Source organism: Corvus kubaryi, unplaced genomic scaffold, assembly GCF_017639235.1.
Source record: "Corvus kubaryi isolate FWS band 111438036 unplaced genomic scaffold, C.kubaryi_AGA036_p1.0 37387, whole genome shotgun sequence".
Taxonomy (NCBI): domain Eukaryota; kingdom Metazoa; phylum Chordata; class Aves; order Passeriformes; family Corvidae; genus Corvus; species Corvus kubaryi.
In genome coordinates this window covers 12,390,690-12,412,734 of record NW_024581129.1, presented here as the reverse complement: position 1 = coordinate 12,412,734, position 22,045 = coordinate 12,390,690, and the positions used below count along the sequence as shown (strand labels likewise).

General features: G+C 40.6%; 1 protein-coding gene across 13 annotated transcripts in view; it reads left to right on the top strand.

Moving 5' to 3' along the window:
• The window catches only part of RBFOX1 (RNA binding fox-1 homolog 1), a 1,110,759-nt gene that overhangs the window by 229,346 nt on the left and 859,368 nt on the right, over positions 1-22,045 (top strand). The gene's annotated exons all lie outside the window — the stretch shown is intronic.

The window sequence follows — 22,045 nt, the reverse complement described above, 5'->3', positions numbered from 1 at the left end:
GAGGATGACTACAAAGCTAAAGAAAGAGCTCAGCTTTTTCTGTGGTGTCAGAGACACTTCATGTTGCATTAATAATAATGAGGATGAGGAGAGGCAGCGTGAATCCAACAACAACATGCAGAAACTTTGCAAACGTAAAATTGTGAAGATTTACAATTGCACCAGATATAATTCAATATGAACTCTTTATATGCAGAGCGAGTTAGAGCATAAAGTGTTCATCTTGCTGAAAGTTTCAAAGCTCTGTGTAATAATTCTCCAGGAAAATAAGTAGATGCAAATTATTTTTCAGAAAAATGAAAACATTTTGGTTTGGTGAAGCAGTCTTTTTTAGAGACAGGAGCACTCCAGCTGAATTGCTCTGAAGGACTTGGTTAAGGTGTGATTCCGGGGCTGGGCTGCGGTGGCTGCTGTGCCCATTCCTGAAGATTGTTTTTGAAATCTCAGAGTAAAAAATGCAACCTGTGTGAATTCATTCAGAACAGCAGAATTCTGACTGGCAAGTGATGCCAGAGTCTGCATTTTGTATGTTGGTTACTGTGATTTATTATGCCTTCTCTTGTTTCCAGTTCTTTACTCTCTGGGTTTTATTTATTTTTTTCAGTTAAGTAAATTTGATAGAATATACCATCATGTGACAATAAGAGAACTAAACTGGAAAATAACTCACGGTGCAGTATTGATAAATGCCTGGTGCAGTAATAGCAATATGTCATCAATCACCTGGGCTCCTGTTTGATGGCATCATATAACCTAATTCAGGATGAACGTCCTTTGCTTTAACCTTGGTAGTATTTGCAGCTTACTCTAGAGGAAAGTAATAATCCTTCATTAACTGGTAGGTGTGAAACATTCTCTATCAAGAGGGTAGAGGAGGAGGCAAATGAAAATTGGTTTCAGAATGTGTCCTGAGTCAAAATCAGTCTTTTTCTGCAGACTCATAAACTGCATAAATTATTATTATTATACATTTTGAAGGGTGTGGAAGTGAATGAATCTTTGTGTTTTGCAGCTTTGCTCTGTTTCTCTTTGTTGCTTTCCCCCATCTGTATTCAAATGTACATATAAAAAATTCAAGGACACATCAAGTCTTCGATCCTGCTACATCTTTAATTCTTAAGAGCCTATATAAGACTGTGCTTTACATTATGCATTAAGGTACTTGTAATTAGGAGCTTGTGGTAATGACCCATTCTCAGGCAAAGTAGCGCTGTTCCTTGTTTTCCATTAACTGCATTGAGGGTTTATTTGCTGAAAATTGAGTTTAATTTGATTAGCAAGAATTGTGAAACATTTGCAACACAAGGTATATTAGCATAGCACTTTGTTTGTAACGAGAGCCAAAAAGCAGTTAGGGGAAGAGCTAATTACTGAAGATTTTCCTTTTAATAAGGAAGGTCTAGCTGAATTTTAGTACTCTGCTCTCAAAATCCCTTAAGCTTTAACTGGTGGCTAAAAGAAAAACACAATGCTCTGCAAAAGTTCAGCAGATGTTTTCTGAAAGTCACCATTGGGAAGGTCCAATAATTTACTTAAGAAAGAATTCATTTAATCTGAAAATTTGACAGCACCAGCAGGTTTTTTCCATACCTTTCTTAATCTGATCGTGGTGGATGTTTGCAACAGAGCAAAGACATTAATGGTGTTCAGGAGGGAGCCCCCCACCTCTTTGTTTCCCCCCAGGACAGGGTGGTTTGTTCTGTAGCAAAAGTGTGTTCTCTACTCCCCTGACTGGAATCTCTTGGAAAGCCCATCCCAAAATCCCATGAAAGCACTACTAATTCTAGTAACTTACTGGGAAGGTTTTACCACTGACTTTAACTAAGGAGCAGTGGTTTTTTCCTGTGTGCTGAGTAACTTTCTGTCAGTGTTCAGACTCCTCCTGCTCAGATGAAGGGATGACGATTTTATTGTCACCAACAAGTTCCTCTCTGCCCATCTGTGAGTTCCTTGGAAGTAGCCATTGGGTTGTTCAGAATCTTATGAAAGTCTAGGTGAAGCATATTTTCAGTCAAATGAGGCAGTCAACAACCAGGTCCCAGGTCAGTAAAAGATACCTTAGTACCAGACAACATTTGAGCAACCTTTATAAAGTTTAAATCAAATCAGTTATTGGTAAAATCAAATCCATAGGGTCCAGAAGGAAGATGCAGATAATTTGTTCATGGATCAAAGTGTTTTATTCTTCGTGTTTTCCTTCTCAAGAACAGGCACTCATCTCTCCTGGAAGTAATTTTCACTCTTCTACCCTTAATTCTTCTGTGCTTCTGTCATTTGCATAAGCTGACAATCAGGAGGTAACTGTGTTCCTTAAATAGGGTTGCTTATCATCCTGGAAGTGTTCCAAGGTAAAGTAGCCTCTTTATTAAATACACAGCGCCTTTTCTTCTCCATGTCCTCTCTGCCTGCTCCAAACCAAACATTCCTGCTCAGCTGTAGTCTCTTTTTCATTCCTTTATGTTTAACCTAATTCATTTTAGCTGTAGTGATGATGTTAGCAAATAACAGCGTATTTGTCAAAGGGGGATGTAATTGAGGTGACAGCTGACTTTAACCTAAAGCTGTGGATATTTTTGCACATCCTGTGAGGTCCCCAGAAATGTTTAGAGCAGATGATGGCAGTTTAGCTGCCATCAGCTGCTGCATGGTGCTGGAAATCCAGGCCAAAATATTTCCTGCTTTACCAGGAATCCTGGTAAAATGCTCAAAAAAAATTCAGGTTCTGAGAGCTGGTGCTCAGTTACTAAATTCAGCCTGAAATTGTGGTTCATGCCAATTATTAATGCAATTTTATTAGTAACTAATTAATCATGCCGACTAAGTAAGTTTTCCTAATAACAACTTGCTTTATATTTCTTTGTTTGGAGTTTTGGTATTGTGGTAACATTCCCTTATTAACTCTGTTTCCATCACCACTATACCTGTATTTTTTCTCTTCCTTTAGCAATGATTACTTTGCTCAGCCTGATGCCAGATTCTTTTTTGTCTTTTGCTTAATTATCCTGGTTTGACTGGATAGAAATTGCAATTACAGTTAGCCAAATATGAAAAGCACATTTCCACTCATCTTCTAACTTTAGTATTTGCTTGAAGTTTTGAACAAATTTGATCAGAGTTCATTTGCACCTGCTTTGTGTTTGCTTTTCCCAAATGCTCTGGCAGATGAGTTTATTGGTATTTAATAAGCATGCTGGCATCAAGTTTTCAACAAATACTTCAGAATATTTGCAGAAAAAGAATTTTAACTTTGATTATCCATAGAGGGCTGTTAATAACACTTATTTTATGGTGAGGCCGAGTTATGCAACTGTATATTTACCCAAGACTGCTCACAAACAAACTTCAACTCAGCTAAAGAATTAATCACAAAACACATTGAGGGTTTTTTTTCAGCGACTCAATTAGGGAGCTTGCAATGCTTCTCAACATCTTGCTGCTGCTTTTCTCTGCAATGACCATCAAACAAAATATGGGTTTAGACTTATTTCATCACCTTTGTGACGAAAGCACATCAACCCAACAGCTGAAGTGACAACACAGTTCTGCCTTGATTGTTATTTGTAATTTGTGTATTTGCCCACATGGCCCATGGTCTATAGAGGTGACCATCTTCTGCTAAACAAAATGTAAACAGAACAGGGTGATGAGCAGATTAGGGGAGTTTGAGCTTGTGAATTCTCTCTTTTTTCCTCCACAGAGAATTTTGCATTTACCAACTGCTCTTAGGCTTCATTCATGGGTGGGAGAGAAGGGGACTGGAAGTCTCCAGGAGTGTTCCCCTGGTCTGGGTGCACTGTGCAGTGCTCAGCTGCAGCCCTGGGAAGCTCCCACCACACCTCCCTGACCTTTCTGGCCCGCAGAGGAGGTTTCTTGCTGCAGGCTCTTTAGGAAGGGTAGCCACGCTCCCTTTGGGAAGCTGCAGGAACATTCTATGGGGCAGGTCAGCACAACCCCCAGCAAGCAGTGGGATTAATCTCACTCCTCACTGTCACTGCAGTTCCCTTTTCAGCTCTGTGCAGTGTTGTTTCAGTTCTCACAAACCACAGCTCTCAGTTAGCAAGAGACAAAAGCACGAAGACTCCAGTGGCATCTGCCTTAGAAGAGTGATTTGTCCTGCTAGAGTTATGCCAGCTGGGCCTTTCCCTCTCTCATCTGTGGTACTTAGAAAACCAGAGTGCAGGATTTTAGTGTGCATTTGTTTCTCAGTCTTCTTGCCTCATGACTTGTGAAGAACTCTTGGTCAGTTTATTGCTGTAGTATTCCCTTTACTGTTATTTGTTATCCCTATGTGGCATGGTTTTGCTGAAATCTGGTATTTTCAGTGTCTTGGGTTTGGTTTTTCAGTCTTTTGGCTGTTGATGCCATTCACACTGAAATTAATGTAAGTTTTCTTTTTTCCCAGGGTGTTTACAAACTAATCCAAATGTAGCCCAGCAGGATTCTGGTCTGAACTGAAATTAACTGTCATACATGGGATTTGTTTATCTCTTCACATCCCTCTGTCACAGATGTTTGTCCTTTGGCTTGTTCCTTTTTCTAATTATTTCTTGATTATGTTTTGAAGTACCTTCTGTCTAACCAATTTCCCCCCAAATCAAATAGGGCATTTCTTTCTCCTTCACCTACAGTGATTCCCCCAAACTAAATGTTATTTACTTCTGGTGGAAAGTGACCTTTCTATTAATCTCTTTCAGATAAGAGTTGCATTTTGATGCTCTGCTGTTGCTTATTCTTCTTGAGTCATAAATCCACATGTGTTGTGCTGTGTGTTGTTCCCAGTGATACACAGTGTAAGATGAGAAGGGTATAGCTCATTTTCCATGTTCATGCCCCAAAAGTTCTTTCTGGGGTCACTGCTAAGTCACAGGTAGATGATTGAAAATTCAGAGCGATACAAAGAGAGCAACCCTGACCAAAACAATGTGACAGGCCACCAACAGCTCCTAGAGCATATAATTTCCTTATTTCCTAGCCAGTTTGTGGAAAGCAAATGCATGAAAATATATGAATTTCCCCAAATGACACCTCAGACAAGCATGGAAGGAAACTGAAATTGGGTTGCTGGAGCTGTTTGCAAGTTCAGCTTCTGTCTGAACAGACTCTGCTGCCACCCATGCTAAAGGCAGTGCTGAGCCACAGCTTCCAGGCTGTGTGTGCTGCTGAAATATTCTGCACTGCTCACTGGGGGAAGGGCCAGGCCAGGAGACTGTGTCAGGAGCCTGTCCATCAGCAGAGCAGGGCAGGGGCTGCAGACATGCTCCACAGGACAGAGAGACAATGGGAAACTGCAGAATACACCAGGGGGCAGATGGACAGATGCTGTTTTTTGAAAAGACCAGTGTAAAATGGGTTGGACAATCTCTCTCTGCAGTGCTGCTGCACTTGCTCTTTCATCCCGAGCTCTGGGCAGCCTCTTCTTGCAAAGTCAGGAGAGATTACTGGAGAGAAACAGAAAGCATGGAGGAGATAGCACAGGCACCTCTGCACAGTAATTATAAGAGCTGTGTGACAACTCACTGATGTGCAACTGCTGAAAATGGTGTGAACTCCACAGACAAAATGAAGATAATTTGCCAGCATTAAGCAGAAAGCTAATACAGGGCTGATGGCAGAGAAAAGCACTTTATTTGATCCTTCAGTTCTCCGAGTTGTTCAGAGCAGTGTGTAACTTTACTGCCTGGTTCAGGTGCTTTGCTGAGTGGCTGTAGCTGGTTTCCCTCCTCACACAAACACAGTCAACTCAGGCCAGAGCTGCTGAACAATGCCATGAGGTGGCTGTGGCTTCAGGACTGATGCTAATGGTGACCCACGTAGGTAAAATCATTTCTGCCTCCAGCTCAGCACCAGCTGGGTCTCCTCTTGCTCTGCAGTTGTGATGCTCTTGGATGCTCTTCTACCTGATTGCTCTCTAAATCAGTTATGTGAAATAAGCTGGGTTTGAGAGGGGAAAACAAGTAACACATGTTTAGGGAGGGTACTTGAGTCCTTTTGGGGGTGGGGCAAGGTGGGGTCTTGAATATTCTATAGTTCTGCTTTGGATGGTGTTAAAAAAGTGAGAGGTTGAATTAAAGCAGGTTTGCATTTCAGTACAAATTTATATGTAATCAATGGAATTGTTCAGCCAATCAAAGCCTATGCCCACAATATTTAAATCACAATTACAATAGGGAAGTTTTCTGATAAGCACAATTAAGACAATTTTGTTTATGTCACTTCATTCTTCTAAATTAACATTTTTTTTCTCCATTTGCATTTGGAATTAAGTCTGTTAGCATCATTTAGACAGACATTATTTTGGTAATGTTGAAAGTTTTCTGATTTTTTCATTCCTTTAGTATGAGCCTTCTCACAAGGTTTCCACTGGCAAGTAAGCTGTGAAGTGTGAGAACAGGTGAATAATAGGAGAAGATGCAGTTTCCTCCCTTTCCAACAACAGGATAATGGCTATCAGGGATCCTCTCCTTGAGAGGAGAAATGGAATATGTCTCTTCACAAGTAAGAATATAAAAAAATCAATGATACATGTTTTCTGCTAGTCAGGCTTTCCTACTACCCTTTCCAGTGGGGAAATTAAGGAAAATGTTTAAATTATTTTCAATTCTCTTTTCACAGAAAAACAACTGAGGAGAAAAATGTGAAGTGTTTCTCTGACAATTGGTTTTCTGTAGCATACACAGCAGTAAAAACAGCTTAATTGTGTAATACTTTCTAGGAAATACATCTTTCAAATCTCCTAGGTAGAAAGGGATGTGATTTTTTTTTTTTTTAACTGAAATGCTGGAATTTGTATTAGACTCTAAATGCAGACAGAATTCCAATTGAATCAGTTTCTTGCAGAAGTTTTATCCCACATTTCTCTATAGAAAATTCTCGGTCTCTGAATGCAGAGGATGCTCCTCTTGTACCATCCCTTGTCCTGTCTAGGGGTGGCCATTAATTTTGCCTCAAGTTTATAATACGAATTAAAGCCTAGTTTTGGCTTTAAGTGTGTCTCAGGTGCTTGGTTGTACCTCTTTTACCTGGGACTTGTCTTTTGCACATCATCAACACTGAGTTTCCCTTTAGAGTGGAATGGGAAAGTCTGGAGTCCCAAAGACTCAAAGGAATAAAGACAAATTCAGGGCTAACATATCTGAACATTGATTGAAAGGCTGTGTAGAAGGTTCCTAACTTGGCTGCATAGGTTGAACTCTGGATCAGTCACTCCAAATTGAACTTAGAATTGCCAATATTCACTTTTTCCTTTTGATTTTGAACTTATGTGGAAAGATGGAATCCTTGGTTTCTTTACATGGATTCAAGATATTTGCATCTCTTTTTTTTTTGCAAATGGAGAACACAGACCTCAAAAACTGAGACTAGAGATCGTAACAGATTGTCTTGTATAACCTTTATAGCTTGACTGGATCTCCTGCTAGTTTCTTGCTTGCTTTGATTTTATCATCTCTGTCAGGGTCCTTAGCAGACCTTCTGAAGGTCTAATGCTATTGTATGAAGATCTATTATAATAATTTATCTCCTGTCTATAATTGCTATCATTATCTAAGTTATAATTTAGAGTTCCACAGTAGGCTGGGGGCCGTTAGGTTTCCAAAAAGAAATATCAGGTACAATTTCCCTTTGCTTACAGGAAAACCTTGGTTTTATTCTTTTGCAGCTGATTGGTTGTATTGCAATGAACCTTCAGAAATCTAGTCTGGCACAGAGTGAGAACTCCTTTTTTCTCTGCCCCTCTCATGGTGTAACTCTGCAAGTACTTTTCCCATCACTATCCAGTGTGTCAAAGAACAAACCCAGTGATATTGCAGAGAATACTGAAATACTGTTTGTGTATTCACAGCTGCCAGTTCAGATCTGAGAGATTCACCTCTGACAAGTTAATATGAAAATTTAAAAAGGCTGGGGGGCCTCCATCATTGGCAAGAAATACTTTTACATTATTTCATTTATTATCAAGATGTTACTGAGCCACAGGATAATTGGTGTGAAAACAACAACTTGTCTGAAAACAGCGTTGCTTTAGATTGGGATTTTTCTGTATGTCTGAGAAGGCTTAGGGTTGCAATTCCACCTACTGTGCCAGAGTTTTATGCAACAAAAATATCTTCTTTTTCTTTTTTTTTTTTAAATATAGCTTTCTAGGGGAAATAATATAAGCAGTAGAACTGCTGAAATGTCAGAAAAGTAGTGGTACCAACACTCCTGGAATGGCAAAAGTTGCTTCATTCTGCAAGATGCAATTACTCCTGATGAACATTTTGGAGTAATATATGGAAAACATAGGTTTAAATATTTTTAAAATTCCTTTAGAATTAGTAACTGTGAGAGACCTTTGAGAATTAATCTAGATTTTCCAAGTCAGAACTCAAAAAGGCACTTGAAGTGTTTGAATAGTTAACATTCAGTAACTGACTTTTCTTTAGAATGTGTCCAAAGGAACAGATTAATTTAATTAAACTCTATGTTAATAATTACACTTGGAAATTTGATTGATTACAGAAAACAACCCCAGTAGGTTTGAGTGGGCTCAGGTTGGTGCAGGGGCTGGGCTGAGGAAGGAGACGTTTGCAGAGGGCTCTGTGCAGGCACCGTTCTCCTTTCGGGGGAGAAAATCTGTCACTTTTTATGTCTTTCACAGCCCAAGTTCAAAACTTGACAGCAATAACCTTCCAACTGTATCTACATGAATTGGATGTTATGACTTCAATGAAAGACAATCTCGTGTGAGATTCTTTTGGTTACATTTCAAAGATTTATTCAAACTATATGAGGTTTTCTAAGAACGAAGCATAAAAGATCATTTTTTTCCAGGCCCTGGTTCAATAAAGCCCAGAGGATTAAGTATGTCATTGTGAGCCTGTGGCTGGACCTGTGCACATAAATGAAATCTTGACACAATCTTTACAACGGGCATATTCTTATAACTTTGCTAAAGAATGACTTCAGAGAGGTAATTAAAGAGAGATATTTCTCTTGAGTCAGGTGAAACCTCCTGCACAAAACTGGCAGGAGATCCATGCATGAGGTTTCTTCTGCCTGTCAGTAGTCTGTCCCCAAAATGTTACAGAATAAATATATACAATGTGTATTCTGTTTGTAAGCTTCATAATGAAGATATTTGTCTCTTCATTAGTTGATATTTTCAGTTTCCCAAGAAGTTCTGCAGGATGTTAAGGGCATAAAAGAGTCTTTGTCACATCATATGAAACAGATCATGAGCGTGAAGTATCTGAACTAACCTTTCTTAAAACAGCATTACTGTGGGTCAGCAAAGTTCAAGGATTCTTCAGATCAATCTTTTTCTGTTCATGTGCAAGGGAAATTTAGGACAGGGCTTATTGTCGTGAATAAGAAATATTCTTGGAATCTAAGCTGCCAGAATCTCCAAAGTGCACACTGTAAACATTTCACTGCCTCAGTGACAGCTAAGTGAGGATGCCTTGCTCATTATCCATAAAGAATATGTGGCACAGATGAGCCCAGAATGTAAATTTCTAAGGAAATGGAGAAAATATAATTCATTTTTCATGCAGAAATGTGAGATTTTTTCTTTTTCATGCTGAAAGGTTCATGGAAAATTAATTAGTAGAAATCTAACAAATGTGCCGGTAATGCTGTAAAAGTACTTTTCAACACCAAAGGAAATAAGGGAGGCTGCAATCACTGAGGTTAAATGGAAAACAGGAGGAGCAAATGGGCCCTCAATAGCAGCTCTTCATTATAGAATTTTTAAATAAATGACAGAAATTAGGAGAAATCTAAAGAGGGAGATGTAGTTTACTGCAATGGGGGATGAAATGCAATAACTGTGTTAAAATTCACAAAAGCTTCTGAAAATTTGTTAGCGTTTTGCAAAATGTTCTCTGAAGGGAGATAGTTGCACTCCGTGCATCTTTGTGAGCACTGTCACTGTTAAATGTCTGTGTGCACTTACCGAAACTGCAGCCATTTCAATGACACATTTAATTTTCCTGAAAGATGAGGGATTTACTGCAGTGCAGAGAGAAGCCTGTTTGTTTACTGGCAGGTGAGTTGGGGCAGGCACGATTTAAGTGTCCCAAAACAACAAGAGGCTGGTTGGTATTTCTGGAGTCGTATCCATTATTTACATTTACTAGGCTGTGAGAGTATTTGCAGCAATGTCACACTAACCTCCATGAATTCTTGATTGAGAAATAAAAAATTAACACTATGGACTGATGGGAGCACTGGTGGATAGAGACAAGTGGTTTTAGAGCAAGCACGGTGTAGGCAGGCTGGTACCACAAACACAGAGCCAGCATCTCAGAGCAGCATTTAGTGCAGTAGAGCTTCCATACGGGATTAATTCCATGCCAATCCTGCCCTTCACACCTACCCACAGAGCTGTGACTGGAGAGGAGTTTGTTTTTTTTGCTTGGATTTCTAGATTTGCTGGGTTGTCTAAACTTCCCTCAGCTGTGGAAACAAGATTCAGAGCAGTTGTTTGAGCCACGATTTCCCTCTGTCAGGTTATGTCAGATTATCTTTTAGCAGCCTGAGGAGCTGCTTGTCCCCTGTGCCCCCTCCCCTTTTAGGCAGGGGTTCTTTCCCTGAGCCTGTTAGGATGGGGGTCCTGAGGAAATCAGCAGAAACGGGCCCTGCTGAGGTGACAAACAGCCTGGAGTCAGCGAAGTCAAAAGGCATGTGACAGCCTCACTTTGGTAGCCTGTGGAATAATGGTGATGATTAGTCAGAAGTACAAAAGTGAAAAGCAGAACTCTTGTATGGTTTGTTTCTTAGTAACAGCTGGAGGAGGAACTGCCCGTGATGCCAAGGCTTGTGCTGAACACCACTGGTTTTAGGAACTATTTGTGTTGGACTGGGGGCCACAGCCTTGGCTGCTCTGATACAGGGTCTGGGTTAATTTTTTGGCAGCTCTCGAAACATCACCTGTAAACTTCTTCTCATTTAAAGCAGTCACCTCCCTCAGAACTAAAAGAAATCAGGGTATAAAAGGGAGCCAGCCTGCACGCACAAGTTACATCAGCAGCGCACAGTTGTGTGCTCCTGATCCGCTCTGGCTGTGGCTTGGTGCTTTCTGTGGGGCTTCAGTGATGCTTTTGTGTTCTTTTTGTTTTTAAACAGTAACTTCCACTAAAGTCTCCTTTAAGTGAAACTGAATTTACTTTTATTTTATATTGACGTGATTTCTCTCTCCCAAATCTGGTTGTTGGTGTTTTTTTTGCTGGTTTATCATCTTGAACAGATGGAGCCCTGTAATGTTCCCTTGGTCTAAACAGAAGGACCTGGCTCAAGGTTCATAAGCAGGAGGCTTTCATCTGCTTTGAAAGGGGTTTTCAACAAGACCTGGTTTAGTATTAGAGCCTTCTGATCAAGGATGTTTCAGGGGTACATTGTAATTGGAAAGCATTTGCATGGACTTCTTAATTATTTTTAATCGTTCACTGTACAGAAATCCTGGAGCAGAGAGCTTAAAGAAAAGCTGATTTATTTTTGAATATGTTTTTTGCACAGGGAAGATTCCAAAAGACAAGGCTATTTCTACAGGACCCTTGAGGGAAACCACTTGTTACTGCATTTCATTACATTGCTTAGATTTTAATTCTGAAATGTACAGAATATTACCTGTACATTATCCTGCTTTTTAACCACACCTTTAAAGCCAGAGGATCCTCTCCTGAAGAGAATAGGTGTTGTTTATTGACAGTTTCTGCTTCCTAATTTATGGCTTTCAGTAGTGCCCATATTTAAAGTATTTTACATAATTCATTGCACTATTTTCTTCCTGCTCTAGGAAATTATAAGCATCTCTTGCTGTGCTCTTTCATTCCAAGGATTAAGACTCTTTTCATATTCATACCTGTTAGGAATTCTAATAACTGGTGTGTCAGTGAGCTCTGGGTGATGGTCAGAAGGGGAAGGGGAGGCTGTGAGGATGGCTCCTGCAGCACTGCTGGAAGTGCCACTGTGCTGGGGGGAGTATTTATGGGCAAAATTTCAAATTTATTTGTCCCAGCTCAGAGGGAGGAAGGTTTGCAGCATTAAACACAGCCAAGAGACAGGTATAACCCTACTAATGCTGAGAAATCAGGAGCAAAGGATTTGAATAGCTTACATCTGGGTTTGAGACCGAGTGATACATCTCTTATTTTGTCTGCCTATCAGTACTGAATGAACAGCTGTAGCTTAGAAACAGATGAGTCTTTCTCTTAGGAAACGCTTCTGTTAAGGGCTTTTTACAGCCCTGTCACAGTTTAAATGGACTTTCAAGCTGTGCTGGTGTTACGTCCCCCGTTTGGGGCTGGGGTAATGGAAGAATTGCTATCCATTTCCTGCTACAGTGACTGTCTCATTGTCAGAAGTTACATATTTTAAAATATGACTCAAAATTCTAAATCTTCTGACACATGGCACTTATGTAGCTAACTCTTAGGGCACTGATGCCTTTTGTGTCATTCATTTTGCAGTAATAGCCCCCAAATATAGTAAAATTCATTTAAAGGAAGTATTTTAGGCAGTTAAAACTGAAAAATACTGAGCACAAATCTTAAACTTCCCCACAGGTAAAGGGGCTGTGCGCTACTTTATCCTGGTGAAGTATCTCACTGCTCTCATCCTACTGATCTATTCCCAGCTCCTTTTTTAATGTTTTAAAAGTGTTGCTGCTACGAGGTCATTAAGAAGGAAGTGTTTATTTCAGTTCAGACATCAAACTACCCCAGACCTCCTCCCTCCCAGTCGTGAGGCTGCTGCTTTCCCTAGTGACTGGAATCTCTGGGAATGGTGATGTCTTCCTCCTGTGCAGTTTACCACAAGAATCTCACACCAGGTTAACAGAGCTATGGATATGCACCATCAGCTCTGAGTCGTCCCAGCAAAGAGATGGAAAAATACTTGATTATCTCTACCTCGGTGTAAGACAGCGACCTGAACTGGAGATATACTCAAGCTGTGAATGTCAGGGATAAATAGGCAGCTTACAAATGGCATTGAAAACGATCTGTGCTGCTGAGAGGAAAAAAAGATTTGGTTTCTCATTGTTCTGCTGGCTTCGGGTTGATTTTAAAAAAAAAGAAAAGTGGTGTGTTTTGATGATGATTATACAGAGTAATGGCTTTGGAAAGTGCAGGAGCTCTTTTCTTCAAATGTTTGCATTTTAGGGTGAATTTCTTAGACTGGGCTGCTTGGTGTGGCTGGTTTTGCCTCAGCTCATGCAGTGACAAGCAGGAGCAGCTCTGTCCTAGTGCAGCACAGGCCTGTGGCATTAATGTGTCAACATCTGTTCGCTGCAGCAGAGGTACAACGACCTTGGCGTATCATCATTAATTTCCCCAAAACAAACCATCCAGAACTAGTGCTGGTAGAAACAATTTGAAGAACATCAGCATACAGTCAAACTTGTTTAGTCTTTGACATTGATAGAGGGGTTGTTGCTTTTATGACCAAAACTCATCAGGACCATGAAGGCGGGGCCTTGCTTTGCCCAAGGGCTGTGGACAGATGTGCTGCCAGGAGACTCATCCCTGGGAAAGGAGGGAATGAGCACCCGGACCTGAGAGGACCTTGGCTGACTTCACAGGCTGTATTTTAATCAGAATGCATGGGAACACTGGCAAAGAGCTCCGTCTTCATTTCTGTGCCTCGTGGCCTCAGAGCACGGGTGGATAAATGATGGAGGAGGCAACATGTCCCCCTGGGATACGGGAATTTGTGTTTGTACCAGGCCAGACCTTCCGCCCCTGGCAGCTGAGGACAGCACAGCCGTGCCCTGTGGCTGTTGCCTCAGGACCTGGCCCACACTTTGTGCTGCTTCTCATTACTGTCCCTCAAACCCACAGCCGGCTCCAAACAACGCCCTGAAACCTGGGAGCGCGCAAAGGTGCAGCTGCTGTTCTCAGGGGAACGTTGTGCTCGTAGAAGGATTTATTTGGGAGGGGAATCTCTGCTGGTCGGAGCAGTGGCAGAGGGGCTGAGAGGCCACTGTTGCCCATGGCTAGTGGCTCCTGGGGGTGGCTGTTGGGGACTGAAGCACCCTGGGCCACCACACTGCCCAGTCTCACTTCCCAGCTCCTCCCAGAGCTGCCCCAGCTGCTCCTCACACGTGTGTGGGACTCTGAGGTGCCCTGAGTCCCAAAAAGGGGCAGAAAGAACTCCTTTGTGCATTTGAACTCCTTCCCAGAAAGGGGTTTAAATGAAGGGAAATCCTTCCTTAGCCTCAGGTTTAGCAACAGTTTAAATTTAAGGAAGTTATAAAGGTATAATTGAAGTGCTTTGTCCTGCAAGCTCTAATGATGGCAAATCAGATATATTTGTATAAAAATGCATTATTTATTAAGACAAACGAACAGACAAAAGATAACAGATGGAAGATCTTAATCAGACTTACTTGCTACACTGCATAAAACTAAAAAATTATAGTAGATTATGGCATCATAAAACAGTGCATGATATCCAGGTACCTATATTAAAGCTTGCAAAAGTAATGGTATTGGTTAGGAGTTGAATGTAACTTACCACCAAAATAACAATAATGTACAGATTTCTTCACTTAACCCCAGGGCAGTAACCATGGAGTAGGCACCCTACTCATGGGAGAAACTCCATACATTTCCAGGAAAACACATGGAAGATTTCTACTCTGTGAAAGTTTGGTGAGGCTTTTATGGTTGTAAAATGGATGGATGTCAGACAGAAATCCAGCTTACCTTGTCAGATCTCCCTTCAAACCAAGATGTTTATTGGCACCTGGGAGGTGCCAGCCCAGTGTTAACCCCATGGCACCAAAATGACTCCCTACAAAGACAACTTGTCCTGTTTGAGTTATCTGAGTGGTTAACAAACAGCTGATGAGATTTTATGGGGGGTAAGATGTCCTGCTACTCCTGTCCATGGTGGTGGCTGCCGGCAGCATCACCTTCCCATGACCTGGGCAGAGCTGGGAGATGTCTCAGCTCTGTCAGTGCCACTACCCAGCTCCTGTCCCTCAACAGAGGAGATGAGACCCCGAGGGTCCAGGGGTGTCCCCTGTCGTGGGCACTGGCCCTTCTGTGGTCGGCACTGCCCCAGGGCTGGTGAGCCCAGGGCACAGGGCAGCAACCAAAATTCATTAAACTGCTGGAAGTTTCCAGAAGTGTGGGCTGCCTGGGAGATGCGAGCCATGGGTCACTGTTAATGGAGTTACTGGGTTAAGTTCATCATAATGTTTGACCTCGTGTTTGGGAGGCTGATGGTGTGTGAACGCCTGGCTGCCGCACAGGAGGGATGGGGATGCAATTTTCGGGGCTAATGATTCTGCTGACCTGATGTCCTCATACAGCTGCTTTCTATTACTGTCACTTAACTGGGACAGGGGAGGCTCAAGGGACTGACTTGCTATAATGAGCTGGCTGTGCAATTATGGCAGTTACTGCAGGACACCGGGGCTAAATCCATCTCGTTTTTGCTTCATCATCTATTTTTATATTATTCTGGCATAATGTGGGCATTCCAAAAAATGTGAGTTTATTGCTCCTGGGTGAAATGGATAGTGCTAATAGTGCTGCTGGGTGTTGTGAGGCAGGCATGGCAAGGGAATCATTTCATTGCTGCCTTTTCACTCTGTCCTCTTGCCTCGGTGCTCTGGAGCCTTACAAAATTATTGACACATGAAAAGAAATCACCAGAGATCTTTCTGTTTATATTTATATTCCATTTGTTTGGGTTTTTTTCTTGCTAAATTAAGCAGGGAACATTAATGTCATTTTTACCAGAATCCATGGAAAAGCTGTAGTGGCTCAACAGTTTACTTGAAAATGCTTTGTTTACCTTGAATTTCAGGTTTAGTTTATTGCAGTTGCACTCTGGATCATGAACTTCTACCATCTAACAAGTGTGAAATCCTACTTTCGTTGACATACAGAAATTGCCAAGGTTATCCTAGGAGGCAGTGCAGCAGTGCATGTGGATATTTTGCTAAAGGTGTGGATAAAGTAGATTTAGGTTACTTTTAAAAGGACAGCAAACAAAGACCATGCATTTCATTGCATACAAAATGTGTGTATTTTTTTGTGGTTAACTTATCATGTCTTGATGTTTTCTCTCATTATGAGAGTAATGGAATTTATTCCCAATATTAAAGAGGAGCTATTTGGCAAGTTCTGCGCAGTTCAGGTTGCTTCGTAAAAGTGAGTTCCATTTTCAAAGAGAAAGTCATGTTATTTTCCAACTGCTTTGTACCAGACACACAGACAGAACCTTTCATGAAAATCATTGTATAAATTAATTAGAACAAGTGTTTCAGGGATTTTTTTTCCTTCTATGTATTTATTTTGCTGAGTTTATTCAGGTTACACTACAGAAATTTTTAAAAAGATGACATTATGACTGAGACTTCTTATATTAAGTGAACTATCTACAATAACTACTCCACATTTTGCAGAATGATTTAGAGAGAAAATTCAGCTTAAAAATCTTAAACAGCCAATATTAACTGAGCATCACAAATATTGTTAGAAGTAGTTAAGGGCAGACATATTTTTCACCAACTGCTAAAGTCATTGCCTGCATACTCACTGAGTTAACAGAAATTTGGAGTAACCTGATGCTGTTATCCGTGGCAGTAAATAAACTGAGTAAAATTTAATTAAAGATACATATCTATGAAATATGAGTCTTGATTCCCCCTGTTGTCCCTTCAGCATATTCCATTCATGTATGTCTTTAATAGATTGGATTTTTTTAATGGGCAGTCATGTGTAACAACCACAGGTTGTTATGTTTAGCCTTGTGGAAGCCCTAGAGAGCTGACCCTGCAGGATATCCCAGAAATTTCTCACTTGTGCTTTCAGGAGCAAGTACTGAAGAGCAACATTTTACCCTCACAGCTTCTGTGGGGCCCAGGGCTTTGCTTTAAAAAATTAAACCTTGGCGTTTGAAAATATAGGTGTTCATTTTGATGTCCCAGGCAAAAACCTGTCTGAGAATTCTCTTTTCTAAAGAGTCTCAGTTTGTTCATCTTGTTTATATTGTGAAGAGAGGAGTTGCTATAAATAAACCTCTTAAAGCCTTCACAGCCAGTTTTAAAAAAATATCCAGGATGTTAATCAAGAAATATTGTTTTAGTTTAGAACTTTATCTGAGCATTAGTCAGAACAAGGGTAAGAACACAAATGAAAAAACCCAGCCTCCATGAGTGAATATTTTTGGGTCAAGTTCCACCTTCCTGATACTCAGGAGCTTTGGTGACCATCAAGGATTAGGTTTATAAAGGGTCATGTAGAGTTTATTGGTAGTCTAAGGACTGGGCATGTAAAAGTTAATTTTGCTTCACTTTCCAGAATTGCTTTTAGAAATCAAGAAGGAGGTGAATGAAAACTAATGAATTATCAAGAACTGCTTTAGCAAGAAGGTGATCTCTCTTGCATGCTTATTTTTCTATGCTTTTGAGGGAGAGATTTAAATATGTTTAAAGAACAATTGAGATTTATAGCTATATTTATCATGATTTCTTCACTAAATTTGGCAAGATCCATTAGAATTCCATGTTTCAAAGGCACAATGCTTTAGGAAGTGAAGTATTACAATATGGTTTGGCTTATTTTTCTAATTCTGTCAACACTAAAAGTGCCAGAGACTACATTGCAATATTCCTAAAGGCTTGTTGGTTTGTTTGTTTTTACCTTTTTTTTTTCCCTCCTGTTCCCCTGCTGTTGTTTATCACAGTGAAGCAGTGATATTACAGGTAATTGTTCACATCATGGAGTCAGAGGGAGTGAAGAACACTCAGGATAGGGCTGCTTTCTTTACACCCTGTCATGAAATAGCTCCAGCAGCTCAGATTCTGCTCAGTGGCCTGGCCTGTGAACCACAGTCATAAATCTGTTCTGAATCCTGAGGAGCCTGGCTGGCAACTGCTCCAGGCAGACAAAAAATGGGGAAAGCCAGTGGGCAATCAATCCCCCATCCCTCCCGACCCACAGGTGGATTCCCAATTTAATAGAAGGCTGCAGCACAGTGATTATCACAGTGTCATTTTTAATACTGCCTGAGCTCAGTGAGACAAACCTTTAAATGCAGACTTGCACGTTTGTTCAGATAAATGCCAGGACATCCTCTAGTCAAGTCTCTGCCCTTGATCTCATCAGTGCAAATCTTGCTGAGTTCCCTTGTAGGGTGTTACGGAGCAGATTCAAGACTGGTTCAGCAGTGGAGGTGTTCGTCTCCAGGATTATCTGTCTGTCAGATATTTTGTGTCTAAAAAGAAATAAAATTAATTCTATCTTGTCATTAAAGCTCCAATCCCATTAATACTATTTCTAGGTTTATATCTTTTCTTCATGCTTAAAATCCTCTTTGCCTATTATTCCAAACAAATTTCCAAAGTCCAAAGATGGTTTTCTTTAGCTTATTTTGAGTGTTTATTTGCAGCATATTTTTTTTTCTAGTCCTGGCCTTATTTTTTTCAAAGCCCTTTTCTCATTCCATAGGAACCCAGGAAGGGGGAAAGATATTAAAGGTAAAAACTGGTGGGTTGTTTTTTTTTTTTTTAAGGATTCAGATTGATGTGAGAAGGTGAAAAAAATTAAGAAAATATTTGTTTTAGAAAAATAAGTGACAGAAAAAGGGCTTCACACGTGGATGAGATGGGATAGTTCAGTGAAATGGTCACTCACCTTCAGGGACATGGTAGATGAGAATCCTGGCTCAAAACACGTACCTTTCAATTTTTTCCTTTTTTTTCTTGTCTTTGAACTTTTACACAGGGAATTTCATGTACTTTTAATACAAAATTGACATTAAATTATCTTTCCAGTTTCAAGTTTGAGGAGCTTTCTTTGTTCAAGAAAGTTTCCTTTATTTCCTTCTGGTAAGGTGTTGGCTTGAGATATGTAACAAATAGCAGCTCTTTGCTTTTTGGCTTAGAACAGCAAATATTGTCCTGTGTTCGTTCTGGAGAGAGGAACTACAGATGCATGCACCTCAAGATAAGACCTTTCTAAATGCTAAAAGCAGTAAACATAGTTTAAAAGACTTTTTTTGCAGTGTTATTACCATGTCTATGTTTTTGTCAGTATTCACAGGATTCCTCCTGTAAAATGGGAAGTTCTGCATTGAGTGCAACTTCCAGGAATAGCAAAAAAGCCATTTTTAAAGATGTTTTCTGTCAGTCACATCTAGCTTGTAGCACAAGAAGAATAAATTGCATCTTCCTTGAGAAAGTGACATAAACCCATGGTTTTGTTATGTCACAGAGGGATTACGGTGAGAGACAAGGATCCCTCAGCTTAGCCTTAATTCCTCTTGGTGAAATTGCTGTTTTAACTAGGGCATAAAATGTCATGGGGGAGCAGCAGGAGCCAGTAAATGAACATCATCCCTCCCACAACTCGTGGGGCAGAACAGTAGATTACTGCAGTAGGGGGATCTGCAAAGGGAAACGAGATGACCTAATTAGGACAACACCCTGTTTGTACCCCAGTTCTCCTCTCTTCTCCTCCCTTGGCTTGTCCCACTCCCACCTTCTGGAACAACTAGCTTATCGTGGAGACATCACTCCAGGTACTTCCTCACCCAGGATTGCCTGGGATGGGGGTGAATAAATTGGTTTTGTGTCTCGGGTGGCTTGGCTGCAGATCTTAGTGCTGCTTAAGGGGCTTGAGAGCTGGCAGTGCCTTCTCAGAGGATTTAATTGAGTGATCACACGGTGACACACAGACACTTCCTCAAAAGCCTCAGCAAAGAATGACTTGGAACAGCAATTCTCTGTCATACCCGTTATACTGCTCCCATGTCTTCATTCACTGCCTTCTCAAACATGACAGGAGATACAGCTGCTGGTCTAGAAATTACAAGTTTCAGGAACAGGGGGGTAGGAGTGAGGGAGAGGAAGAAATCAGTCATACAAATAGAATGATAATTCACTGTGTTGAGACGCATTAACTTAAATAAAAATAACTGTTAAAACTTTTAGATAATTGTCAGGTCTTCACAGACTGACAATAGTCAGATCATTAATTTCATTAGTGTTATTTGACCCATAATATTAAATTACTGTGTTTTACTGTTTTTTAATTAAACATTAGCTTGGGGAATGTCATTATTTTAAGTAGGAGCACTCCATCTTTGTCTCCATTGGACAGTGGTGAGTATACTATTAAAGATCCTAATCCCTCTGGTGGGAGGATCATTTTGCAGAGTTCCCAGAAATAGCTCAGGGTGTGTTCATGTCCCTGTGTCCAGCCTGGATGCAGATGTTCTCTCAGCTGTGTAGCTCGGGCTGCTGAAGTATCTCACCAGAATAACTCTGGTGTGACAGCCTGGCACCCTGACCTGCTGTACCAGGGGCAGCTGGTGCTGCACTGCTCAGCATAAAGCTCCTCTCAGTAGTGTCACTCTATTGAGTTATTTGTCATTTCATTTGATAATTTTTCATTAGTATGCTTGGCCTAAGAATGTGCTAATGGAATTGGATAAAAATGTAAAGCTGGGAAGAATTACTAACATAGAGGAGCCAGGTGTGTTATCCAGGAAGAGATGGATGGGCTTTCAGATTGAAATAAAAGTGAATTAATGTTAGTAATAGCAAGTAAAAGGTCATGCTTCTAGGAACTAACTGGAATTCAACTGCTGAGCAGGGATTTATCAGACAATAACTTGGAGAAGAAAGATAGGGGCATAATATGTCCAGTGGTCCAGCTGGCCACTGGGTGACTATAAAGCACCAGGAAGGTACAAAAATATAAAAGAGAAATACAGTCTCTGGACATGTAAGGTGAATTATTAAAACAGAAGAGTAATTGCCTTGCAAGGCATTAGTGAGTCCTGGCTGGAAGAGTCACATTGTTCAGTTCTAGTCACATTTCTTGCATAGCTGATAGAGAGAGAAGATAGGCACCTTTGACAGAGGGCTTAGAGCAGGATTTATGGCAGCTTCAGGAAGATCCACTCCAAATTCTGGTGGTTTAAGACAGATTTTTGGTATATCCTCTAAGATACGTGCTTTTAGTCATTTGCCTCCAAGAAATATGTAATTAAATTGATATAAGTGGACTGTAACTCTACTGAGTCTATTAGTAGAAAGACCTTGTGAGGGGACACTAGCAGAGTGACCTAAGGGAATGCCAGCAGGGAATGGATGGGATGGCTTTATGTATGGTTCATTTTGGAAAGGCAAAATAACTGCTAACACTAAAAAATATTGATGAAGAGGAATAACAAAAAAAAAGGAGGTGATAGGCTGTTTGTAAATAAATTTAAATAAGTTCAGTTCTGCTTGTGTGAGAGAAATTCTTGAACAGCTTCCAAAATCCCATTAGTGACAAAAATACACATTTCAAATAGGGCTGAACCTGGGTTTGAATCAGGTTAAATTAAATAACTGTTTGTGACTGCAGGTACTGTGCTGTGATGTGACAGGAGTTCATTTCCATTCCTAAATTCCTTTGGAACAAGGTTTTGACGAATCCACAGATGCCTTCCATTGAACAGCAGCTCTGCACACAAATTGTCTCTTTTGCTCTGCAGGCTGAGCTCTGTTCAATAAACACTGTGCTCTCCTCCCCCATCCCTCAGACAGGGTCATGGCTGGGCACTCCTGCTCCTTGGAGCTGGGGAGAATTGGTGGTGTCCTTTAGAAGTGATGATGAACACCAAGATAAAGGAAGATCTATTCTCCTGGAGACAGAATTATAGCTAAGTGTCAGTCTGGAATTTGTGAGGAGATTATTAAGGGCTTTTCAACCTAGTAAAGTGGTAACAATATTGTGACAAAGTTCTAACAAAGACTTTTGTTTTACAAAGACAGTTTAACAGCCTTCAGAGTCCAATAAAAGCTTACTAACTTCATGTCTGCCGTTTGACCTATAACAATGTATACGTGTCTTAAAATGTTTAAGTTGCTTTAATATAAATGATGAATTGATCTCTCTTGCCAGAAGTGGATTTTGTGCAGTTTTTCATAGCAGTTGACTTTGTATCTCCCTAGTGTTAGACACTGACCTTAACTGAGCTCGCAGTAACCCTTGAGTAGCAGGGAACTCATTGATGTTTGTGCTCAGTGCAGCTTTGGTTGCTGGAAGTCAGCACT